Raw genomic sequence first — 12,808 nt, 5'->3', positions numbered from 1 at the left:
ACATTTCCTATTAATCACACAAGGGAAAAAAAAATCTGAAATCCTTGTACAGCACTGATTTACTGCATTTACTACTTATTCACACTGACAGTAACTGTAATTACAGCAATTTGAATAAAAATGATAAACCTGATGCATAAGAGGAGAGGAAGGAAATAAATCTAGACTTCACCCTTTGACTGCTGGGGTCGTGTTAACTCGTCATGCCTTGCCATTCCCCTAGCGCTCCTGACGTGTATAAGCATGGCCCTTCGGTCTTCCCCACAGCGCTAAGGACGTGTTGACGCGTACCGCACCACCGGCCTTTCCACTGCTAGGGACGAGTTTAGGCGTGCTGAGTCACAGCTACCTGAGCACTAAAGACATGTAAACACGCAGAGCTGTCTTTCGGCCCTGCTCTTCCAGTAGCTGTTCAGTGGTCTGACTATATAGTTTGACAGTGCATATACGTTTGTTGCTGTGTTCCCTCTTTGCAGAATTTGGTTTCAATTCCTGTGTTTTTGTCAGTTTTCTTGTTTTCTATGTGAGAAACGTCACGTCACTGTGGTTTCACAGATAAAGAGATCCTGGACATGCTCACCAGGAGCAACAGTGAGTGTGAATTATCTGACATTGATAGCAGTGATAAGTCTTCAACAGAATCCTCAGCCCTTTACATCAGTGGGGAGAGCAAGAATTATAGTCAGCAGTTCCTCTGAATCCGAGGAATCAGAAAGTGACAGTGAAATAGTTCAGAAAAGAAAGCACTTGAGTGACACATTTTACTGGAAAGAAACCAATTTCCAGCTGTTAAACCATTACTTCAATGACTCGAGTTCAGGACACAAATGTCAATTGGATACTGACCCAAGCATTCTTTCATTTCTTGTGATATTTCTGTCTCAAGAACTGTTGCAATTTATTGCAGACAAAACAAATCTTTTTACATTTACACCAGAGGAAATACTACAGAATCTGTGAATTCTCAACTGTCAAAGTGGAAAGACACTGGATTTGAGGAAATGTTTTGTTTTGTTGCTGTTTGCCTTCTAATGGTACAAGTTAAAAAGTTAAAATTAAGTGATTATTGATCCAGAGACACACTTTTGAACACGCCAATTTCCAGCAAAATTATGTCCCGAGGCCATTTTTGCTACTTCTGAGAACGTTACACTTCAGTGATAACTCTGCGAGTACTGGAGGCGACAGTCTATTTTAGGACGATTGTTGACAAAGTTCGTAAGACGTTTCGTAATTTATTTCGCCCACATCACAAACTTTGTATAGATGAAAGTCTTGCTCTTCAAAGGACAATTATCTTTTAAGCAGTTTATTCCAACCAAGCGAAGTAGATTTGGAATAAAGACATTTGTACTGGGTGACTGTCAGAGTGGGTATATTTTAGATTTTATTGTATATAGAGGTGTAACAACAGAAATTGGGTTCAACGATTTCAGAAAAAGTGGCGACGTAGTGACAACTCTTATAGGACCGTATCTCGAACAGGGTCATATTCTTTATGTCGATAATTGGTACCCCAGCCCAGACCTGTTCCTCTGGCTTCACAACCATGGAACAGCCGCATGTGGCACTGTTCATAAGAATAGGCGCAACATGCCAAAACTGCAGAAGAAATTAAAACGAGGACAAACTGAGTTTAAGTCCACTGACAAGGTCCTTGCCATCAAGTGGTGAGATAAGAGAGAGGTGTGCATTTTGACCACAAGTCACACAACACAAATGGTTGAAACAGAAAAGACTGACAGAAATACTGGCTAAAAAATGAAGAAACCACAATGTATTGTCGATTAAAATTTGAGTATGGGTGCAGTTGACCGTTGTGACATGTTACTGAGCTCAGTGGGATCAGTGCATAAGACTGTGAAATGGTTCAAGAAATATTTTTTTCACATTTTGGATTTGTGCCCTCTAAATGCTCATGCTATCCACCAGTAAGTAAAAGGGGCAAAAAATGGCACTCACAGAGTTTCACCTTTCTCTTGTAAGGGAGATTGTAGAAAAATATGCTACAGAATGGAAAAAAAGCTGATAGGGGAAGGTGCTATGATGACGAGAATCCTCTGCGATTCACAGGGAGACATTTTCCGGCTGTTATGGGTGCAGTTGAGCATTGTGACATGTTACTGAGCTCAGTGAGATCAGACATTTGCAGAAAAGTATGCTCATGCACAGATTCATGGTTTGTACGAAACCGAAAGTGCGCTAGGAAACTAGATACCAATGCAAAACTTGCAGCGTTCCATTATGTGTTGTACCCTGCTTTGAGACTTATCATACAAAGAAGCATTATTAATCATTGGGAACTAAATCTGAGAAAATTTATTGACACTTCTGAATGAACTACTAAAAAAAAGGCAAAAAATGTAAAAAAACATATAAATCCATTTTTAACTTCACCAGTGCCGGTCCAAGGCCTGGATCGAAAAGGATGGGAAATAGATGCAAAAGGTGTAAAATTATTCATCATATAAAGCAGTTTACTGGCAAATGAACGGACTTGGTGATTGAAATGGTGCAATATCCATGCACAAGGAAAGCGTTTGTGAAGAAGAGAAATTTGTTAACATCAAGTATAGATTTAAGTGTCAGGAAGCCGTTTATGAAAGTATTTGTATGGAGTGTAGCCATGTATAGCAGTGAAACATGGACGATAAACAGTTTGGACAAGAAGAGAATAGAAGCTTTCGAAATGTGGTGCTACAGAAGAATGCTGAAGATTAGATGGGTAGATCACATAGCTAGTGAGGAGGTATTGACTAGAATTGGGGAGAAGAGGAGTTTGTGGCACAACTTGACACGAAGAAGGGACCGGTTGGTAGGACATGTTTTGAGGCATCAAGGGGTCACAAATTTAGCATTGGAGGGCAGCGTGGAGGGTAAAAATCGTAGAGGGAGACCAAGAGATGAATACACTAAGCAGATTCAGAAGGATGTAGGTTGCAGTAAGTACTGGGAGATGAAGATGCTTGCACAGGATAGAGTAGCATGGAGAGCTGCATCAAACCAGTCTCAGGACTGAAGACAACAACAACAACAACAACAACAACAACATCCATGCTGTGGCAACATAATTACGACGAGTACATTGCGCCAGTATAACAAAACCCATATATTAATATGCATACAATACATTTAAATTATTAATGCATAACATGGGCAGTTATATTCTTTTAACTTTAGTAGTACGAATATAGATCACATTCAGTCTACATGTACAAAACATGTTTTCCATAACTGATTTAAACACCTTTAATCAACATGAAACAACATGCCGAAGTTAAAACTCTGTTCTCAGTGCGATTTTTCTTGCTACTTTGACTCTGTTGTTAGCCAATATTGGAAATTAAACTCATTGTTCTGGGGAGAGTTCGGGGCTTAAAATTTGTTGTTTGAATGAGACTGGCTTTGAAGCATTAATAGAAAATGGTATTAGTAAAAGAAGTATCGAATATACCCTGCTTTCATCTTTTCATAAAAATCAACATCTTTTTGACTAATTTGCAGATTATTGGAAAATAGTAGGGGAATAAAAATTTTTATTTTCCTTGTCATTGTACTGTCAATCTACTGCACTCTAAATTTCATTTTCATCATGCGTTCACCCTACTAGATATGCGAATGCCCAACTTTCATTCCAGTTGTACAGCTTGGTATGTTTTACAGAGCATAGTTTTTTAGCAAAATCAAAACGAAAATACCGCATTTTGACGTTTTTACAAAATCTTAAATTTTGTGCTTAATTCATTCAGTACTGAAAAGTGCTATGGAAATGAAACTTCATGCCAAGTTTCACGTTCATCACAGCATTAGTTCAGGAGATGCAAGAAGCCAAACTTCGAAGTTCTTTGGGACGCCTATTTTTTTGGCCGAGTAACCTACAATTTTCTGGCTCAATGTGGCTCATAAAATTCATTTCATTATTATTCTTAAGAGAACGTATAAAGTTCTACAAGATGGCCAAATTTTATTTCTTTACAAAAACTATTGCCCGAGATATTACAGCTCAGAGTCACCAAAAATTCACTCTGACTCTGCAGAAGTTGTAATCAGCAGAGAAGTATTCAACACTGGGCGGGTTGCGCAGCGCGGGCTGATCCGGTCCCAGCAGTGGCACTGAGGAACAGGCTCGCAGCGCAGGTAGCCGGATTACACCGCAGGCCTCGGCGTTGCAGCGCAGTGAGCCAATGGCGTGCCTCCAGCAGTCAAAGGGTTAAACAGAAATGACATGAGCATGTATCTTGAGTGAAAGGTTGTGGGGGCCATGAGGAAATGAAAGACACATTGGTTCATAATGCAGGCCAGGAAACAGGAAACAAAGGATAAGGAATTAATGTCCCACTGACAAAAAGATCATTAGATAGTGCAGAAGCTCACATTGGACAAGCATGTAACAAGAAAACAGCTGCAACTATTTTCTTCGAAGGAATCATCTTAACATTCATCTAGTTTTTTTAGGAAACCTAAATCAGAATGTTAGTATGTGGATTGAAAGTTACCAGGTCTGAAGAATAGTGAGACGGTTGTAATCTCAGGCAAATAATGTATTTCAAGCTGAAGTGGACAGCATAAAGTTTTTTGGAAAATACTATGAACAAAGTTCCAAAAGTGCTGATACTATATTAAGTGTAATATATAATAAAATCATTCAAGTCCCTCGTATACCATTTTCGAACATTGCTGTTGAAAGCTTGAGAATTTCATTCAAAATTATGTGGCCTGAATACTGAAAAGATATTATTCTTTCTCTACCATGTTTTATGGCATTATGTTGCAGAAAATTTTCTTCTTATCTTAAAATACCTTGCTTCTTTCCAAACTGTAAAATCTGTCATAACTCACTTAGGCCTACCATTATTTGTCTTTTAGCCTGGCCTATTGTTCTGTCTTATACCTACGCTCCTCTATTTTTGATCTTAATCTTGCATTCTGTTTTACAACTAAGACAGTCACACGTTTTTTTTCCTTCCTATGAAATTGTTCACTTAACTAAGCATATTGACAAGCCTTTCACAATCAAGCTAAATTTATCACCATCATAATCAAACATTTAAGTAATGTGCCACTGGATTCAGATGTGTGCACACTTCTCTTGAAGATGGTACACTTGAAGAAAGTTCTAAATCTGTAACTGCAGATGTAACAATGAGAAAATACAATTATGGGACAGTGTCACAGAAATATCAAAAGAAAGAATATGGCATATTTTCCATGAAGAATTAAGTGTATCAGCACAGGCCTAGACAAAAGGGCTAAACACCATAAAGAGCACCACTGGCAGCAATAAATATACCATTCCTCCACAGAACTTATTGAACGCCACCGTCCACCTCCCAGTCGGTGCTCACCGAGTTACTGACATCAGGGACACTTTGGTACATGGCGTGTATGACATTTGTAGCAGCAACACCACAATAAACACACTTTGACACCTCTAAATACTAGCTGTCCAGCCAGAGTGGTTATTGATTGAATCAAGTTGGCATGTATCCCAGTGTTGGCTTCTGCCATGATTGTGCTACACTCTACATCAACATCATCTATATCACACTCAAATGCCTGCCAGAGGGTTCATTGAATCACCTTTACAATACTTCTCTATTATTCCACCCTCAAAAAGTGAGCGGAAAAAATGAACACCTATATCTTTCTATACAAGCTCTGATTTCCCTCATCTTATTATGATAATAATGTCTCCTCATGCAAGTCTGTGCCAAAAAAATATTTGCACATTCGGAGTGATGTGTCGGCAGCTGGGCCAACACCTTGTAGATAGAGGTGGCTTAATGCACGCTAGACTAACGCAGACGGGCGTGAAGTACTGGAACAGGATACGTAATTAATGCTATGAAGAAAAGAACGGAGTTTCTCATATACTTATCTTTAATTTCTTCTTGTACATCTCTATGGTGAACACAAGTGAGACTCTAATTACAATCACTGTAAGGCTAATGGTGCCTTGCTAGTTCGTAGCCATTAACTTAGCTGAAGGCTATTCTGTCTCTCGGCTAATGAGAGAGAAAGGCTTCGTACGTCTAGTCGCTAGCTCTGTCGTCCGTACAACTGGGCTGAGTTCGAGTCAGTCTCTCGAGACCTGCCTTGTGGTGGCGCTAGGTTTGCGATCACACAGTGGCGACACGCGGGTCCGACATGTACTACAGGACCACGGCCGATTTAAGCTACCACCTAGCACGTGTGGTGTCTGGCTGTGACACCACACGGAGGAGAAAGCTGTTGATTGAAATTTCATGAGAAGATCCCACTGCAATGAGAAACACCTTTGTTTTAATGATGTCCATCCCAAACCCTGTATCATGTCCGTGACACACACTCCCCTATTTCTCGATAATACAAAACATGCTGCTCTTCTCTGAACTTTCTCAGTGTACTCTTTCAATCCTATACAGTAAAGATCCCACACTATGCAGCAGTACTTCAAAAGAGAATGGACAAGCATGGTGTAGGCAGTCTCTTTAGTAGATCTCTTTCATCTTCTAAGTGTACCAATAGTAAATTGCAGTCTTTGCTTCGCCTTTCCCATAGCATTTTCTGTGTGTACTTTCCAATTTAAGTTTTTTGTAATTTAATTCCTAGGTATTTAGTTAAATTTATGGCTTTTAGATTCAACTGATTTACTGTATAACCGAAATTTAATAGATTCCTTTTACCACTCATGTGGGTGACCTCACACTTTTCATTATTTTGGATCAAATGCCAATTTTTGCACCATGCAGATATACTTTCTAAATCATTTAGCAATTTGTTTTTATCTTTTGAAGACTTTACTGGACAATAAACGACAGCATCATCTGCGAACAGCCTAAGATGGCTACTCAGATTGTCTTCTAAATCATTTATACAGGGTGAGTCACTTAACATTACCACTGGAAACACCTCCCAAACCACAACAAACACTGAATAACCAATTACACAGACCAAAAGTGAGGAGCTGGCGTAATTGGTTAATAAAAACCATTGAGAAATGCATGGACGTATGATTTTCAACACATACTTATGTGGTTTTTTTATGTAAAGCTGTTATTAATTTTCGCACAACTGAAAATAGAAATGAATTCTTAATCAATGCTGTTTGTTACATTGCAAAATGTTAGGTATATCCGGACTAATTTGTAACATAAAGCTGATGCTTGAAACCTCAGACACTCAGTCACATGTTGTAACAAACAAGATCTACAGGGGTATGTTTACGAAGACTACGATGTTTATGAGTTTGGCTCTCTCAGTGTCTGCATGTAGCGCTTGCTGAATTAGTCCTTTTTATTTTTTTTATTTACACATCCAGTTCTGTAGGACCAAATTGAGGAGCAAATCTCCAAGGTCATGGAACGTGTCAGTACATGAAATTACAACATAAAAGTAATAACAGATAAAAATAAATGTTCATGAACCTGAAAAATATCAGTCCATAAGTTTAAGGAAACGCTATCAGCAATACAATAATAATCAGCTTAATTTTTCAAGGAACTCCTCAACAGAATAGAAGGAGTGACTCTTGAGGAAACACTGCAGTTTCAATTTGAAAGCACGTGGATTACTGCTAAGATTTTTGAATTCGAGTGGCAGCTTATTGAAAATGGATGCAGCAGTATACTGCACACCTTTTTGCACAAGAGTTAAGAAAGTCCGATCCAAATGTAGGTTTGATTTCTGCTGCGTATTAACCAAGTGAAAGCTGCTTATTCTTGGGAATAAGCTAATATTGGTAACAAGAAACGACAATAAGGAATATACATATTGAGAGGCCAATGTCAAAATACTCAGAGGTCAATAAGAGGTTCGTGAACTTGCACACCACTTATTGCCCGAACCGTCCGTTTCTGAGCCAAAAATATCCTTTTAGAATGGGAAGAGTTACCCCAAAATATAATACCATACGACATAAGTGAATGAAAATAAGCAACGTAGACTAATATTCGTGTCGAACAATCTCTCACTTCTGATACCGTACAAATAGTAAAAATGGCAGTATTAAGTCTTAGAACAAGATCCTGTTTATTTTCTACAGATCATGAACTTAGGTCATGTACTGCACTACTTGAAACCGAGCCAATGTCGCACACAACATCCTTGACTACCAAGCTAGTGTCATCAGCAAACAGAAATATTTTAAGAGTTATCAATAATACTAGAGGGCATATCATTTATATAAATAAGGAACAGGAGTGGCCCCAACACTGATCCCTGGGGCACCCACCACTTGACAGTACCCCACTCAGACCCCACATCACAGCCGTTATCAACATTGTGAATAATGATCTTTTGCTGCCTGTTGCTAAAGTAAGAGGTGAACCAACTGTGAGCTACTCCCCGTATTCTGCAATGGTCCAACTTCTGGAGCAAATTTTGTGATCAACACAATGAAATGCCACAGTTAAATAAAAAAATATGCCTAGCATTAGAAACCTTTTGTTTAGCCCATCCAGTACCTCACAGAGAAAAGAGACGATAGCATTTTCAGTTGTTGAAGGACTTCTAAAGTCGAACTGTACATTTGATAGCAAAACGTGTGATATAAAATGATCAATTATCCTTACATACACAGCCTTTTCAATAGCTTTTGCAAACACCGATAGCATAGAAGTAGGTCTAAAATTATCTACATTATCCCTTTCTCCCTTTTTATAAAACAGCTTTACTACTGAGTACTTTAATCGCTCAAGAAACTGACCATTTCTAAAGGAAAAATTACAAATATGGACAAATGCAGGGCTAACATGTGCAGCAGAGTACTTTGATATTCTGCTAGACACTCCATCATAACCCTGAGACTCCTCAGTCTTCAGTGATTTAATTATTGAGTCAATGTCCCTCTTGTCTGTATCACAGAGGACTATTTCAGACATCAATCTTGGAAAGGCATTTGCCAAGAAAGTTACATGATTTCCTGTAGAAATTTTTATTTAATTCACCAGCAATGCTCAGAAAATGATTGTTAAATACTGTACATATATCTCATTTATCAGTAACAGAAATATTTTTGCTGGGAACTGAATTTATATAGTCGACCTTGTGCTGCTGACCAGACACTTTGTTCACAACTGACCATATGGTTTTAATTTTATCCTGTGAATTAGCTATTCTATTTGCATACCACATACTCTTTGCCTTCCTAATAATGTTTTTAAGCACCTTACAATACTGTTTGTAATGGACTACTGTAGATCAGATATCATCCAACACACCGCACATTTGAAAACATCTACAAACAATTGTATGCAACAGGCATGATTGTAACACGCAAAACGGGTCCGTAACAAACCCATCACAGGAGAAGCAGATGCAGTTGCTTTGTTAGCTGCTGTTGATGTGAACCCACACGAGTTCATGTGACATCAGTAGAGACAGTGCAATGAGTCGAAGTAGTGTAAGGCACATATTTCATTGTAATAAATTTCACCTGTATCATGTGTACCTGCATCAGCAATTACATAGAGATGGCTTTAATAATCAAGTGAATTTCTGTCAGTGGGCATTAACAGAAGATACACAGCAGTTCTGCCTGTTTACCAATGAAGCATGTTTCACAAACCATGCATTACTGGTCCGTCGACAATCCTCACTGGCTTCCACAGGTAGAGCGACAGCGACTGTGGAATGTAAATGTATGGTGCGGAGTAATTGGCGACTATCCCATTGGTCCTCATTTCACCCAAACAGCTGCCAAATACGTCAAGTTTCTACAAAATGATCTGCCAACACTGCTAGAAAATGTCCCGCTGGAAATGCGCAGACGTATGTGGTATCAACATAATGGTGCTCCTGCACATTCGGCATTGAACACTAGGCTGAACCTTGACAGAATGTTCGATGGGCGTTTCATAGGATGTGGCGTATGCATAAATTGGTCAGTCATTCTCCTGATCTTACAGCTTTAGACTTCTTTCTGTGGGGTACATTAAAGGAGAACATGTACCATGATATGCCTACAACCCCAGAGGATATGAAACATCATATTGAGGCAGCCTGTGGCAACATTACACCAGATATACTGCGTTGTGCAAGACATTCATTATGTGGTGGATTGAAAATGTGTACAGCAAAGGATGGGCACCACTTTGACCATTTATTGGCCTGAAATGTCAGTGCACACTCTTTTACATTCTGTAATTGAAAACAAAAAACAAATTTGTAAGTTTAACTACATTCTCATGTTAATGTACATTTTCTTCTAACAAATCAGTGCCATACAGTATTCTTCAGATAAAAAGACTAATAAAAATGTTAGCATGTGGACGTAATGTACTGTTCATGTCTCTTCTGTAACTATGTTACATCACTGTTCTTTTGTATCCCTAAGTAATTCGGTTCTCTCAGATACACACGACTGAAATCTGAGAAGTTACTCAAGTGGGAACTTTACGTTACAAATTACTCTGGATGTAATTAAAATTTTACAATGTAAGAAACGGCATTGATTAAGTATTTGTTTCTATTTTCAGTTGTGCTAAAAATAACAACAGGTTTCCATTTTTTTCTAGCTCCGTCTTTAGGCCACAAGCGGCCCTTCCGGGACCGTCCGGCCGCCGTGTCATCTTCCGAGGAGGATGCGGATAAGGAGGGGCGTGTGGTCAGCACACCGCACTCCCGACCGTTAGGACGGTATTCTTTGACCGAAGCCGCTACTAATCGGTCGAGTAGCTCCTCAATTGGCATCACGAGGCTGAGTGCACCCCGAAAAATGGCAACAGCACATGGCGGCAGGATGGTGACCCATCCAAGCGCCGGCCACGCCCGACAGCGCTTAACTTCGGTGATCTCACGGGAACCGGTGTAGCCACTGCGGCAAGGCCGTTGCCCAACAGGTTTCCATTAAAAAAAAAAATAAAATAAAAAAGTATGTGTTTAAAATCATACTTCCGTACATTCCTCAATGGTTTTTATTAACCAATTACACCAGCCCCTCTCCTCACTTTCGGTCTGCGGAATTGGTTATTCAGTGTTTTTTTGTGGTTTGGGAGGAGTTTCCAGTGGTAATGTTAAGTAACTCACCCTGTACATATAAGGAACAGCAGAGGGCCTATAATGCTACCTTGGGGAATGCCAGAAATCTACTGTTGTCTTAACAGGACCACATGCCAGTGGGTCCAGCTGCCGACTGATGGGGTGAGGGTTGAACTGAGGCCATATCCACCAAACCAATGCGATGCCTGCCAGTGCTAATTGCTGCCACACAGCCGCAGCGTGCTCGATGGGCCACGTCAGCCTGCCACATTAGACCTAACATCCGTCTCTATAGCTGAGTGGTCAGCACTGCAGAATGCCAAGCAAAGGGGCCCACGTTTGATTCCCAGTTGGGTTGGAGATTCTCTCTGCTCAGGGACTGGGTGTTGTGTTGTCTTCATCATCATATCATCCCCATTGACAACTAAAAAGACTTGCACCAGGCAACAGGTCTACCCGACAGGAGGCTCTAGCCACATGACATTTCATTTCATTAAACCTAACGTAGCTTCGCCACCGGCTGGGCATGTTAACTATGGAAGGTCATGTCACGCCTGAGCTGCACTAAGCACAGCAGCTGTTGATAGCCTACTGCTACACTATGCCACTGGGTCCTCGGGTCAAGGCCCTCCTTCCAGTACTACCAGATGTAGACTGTAATGTGAATGACTCAATTAATAAGGGGATTGTACTGTTTTCAAATGGCTTCTGACTAACCCTGACCAACCATCCTCCAATAGAGCACAGCTACAAGTGCTACAAGTGGAGTCAGAAGTGCAACTGGCAGAGTCCCTACAATCATCGGCAGCACAGTATGTAGCAGCACATGCATTCTATAACTACTTGTGGGGACCCTGTATCTGTTCCTGGGTTTGCCCTCTTCCCACTATCCTACCGATTATGTCAGGTACAGACTCAGTTGTCGAACCTTGGAATGGCTCAAGGAATGATCAATGAAACCGGATTTTTATTCACAGTGTAACCTACCAGGTTATGTTCCTCCATGCACCACATCACATGACGTGTTATGTCGAGTATGCCAGCAGAGATGGCATACGGCAGCCAGAACGCTTGGCTAAGATGTGGAAAGCCATTAGTATCAGGGAAAGTTAGGTGAATGTACATAGTAGGCAACTTAGGGCATAGTTTGTAGCAAATAGTGTTGATAAGTGAATTATGCATTTAAGAGTCCTCCAGGGATCTACACTATGTGGTCTGACATCCACAGAATACCCAAATTGTGCAGAGCTTTTCTCTTCCTTTTAATTTCTGTCTCATAGTGCTTCTGTTTATTCTTTCCTCTAGCAAGGTAGTTGTAAACTTGGTACAGTGCTGACAAAGTAAAACATAGATCAGTGTCATAACAGTATCGTATGGTTTGGGATTTATTTTTTTTTTTTTTTCAAGTGACACTCAAAGCATAGTAACAAGGCGCTGAGACACCAAGGATATGAGATGGGTCATTGGCTGTGATACGATCGTTATACCACTCCTGGTCCCTCGAAGTTCATTCAGCATGATAGCAGAGAACCTACCTTACGTAAGTCGTGGACTGTCACATCACTATCTGGTATCAGTTATACATCATCTATTGTGTTCCAAAGTAACCAGTCTGCTCTTTTAAGGAGAAGACTAATATTTTGTTCTGTGAGCTTACTGCATGTAATGAAACTCTATATGGTTCCACAATTGCCCATTTTCACACAAGATCATCATCTAGTGGTTTTCACCAGCTAACATATCTGGGCACCACCAAGTAGTCTTCATTACCCAAACTAAATATGCTGCATCTCACATCAATTGTCTCAGGGCCTTCATTTATTTAGTAGTCAGTGGAGTAGCATCACTA

At 40.1% G+C, this 12,808-nt stretch overlaps 1 protein-coding gene across 1 annotated transcript in view; it reads right to left on the bottom strand.

Moving 5' to 3' along the window:
• Positions 1–12,808, bottom strand: part of LOC126249102 (PH-interacting protein) — a 278,680-nt gene that overhangs the window by 75,266 nt on the left and 190,606 nt on the right. The window lies entirely within an intron of this gene.

This window comes from Schistocerca nitens, chromosome 3, assembly GCF_023898315.1.
Source record: "Schistocerca nitens isolate TAMUIC-IGC-003100 chromosome 3, iqSchNite1.1, whole genome shotgun sequence".
NCBI lineage: Eukaryota > Metazoa > Arthropoda > Insecta > Orthoptera > Acrididae > Schistocerca > Schistocerca nitens.
Note: the sequence above shows the minus strand (reverse complement) of the source record. Positions and strands in the feature narration are given on the sequence as shown.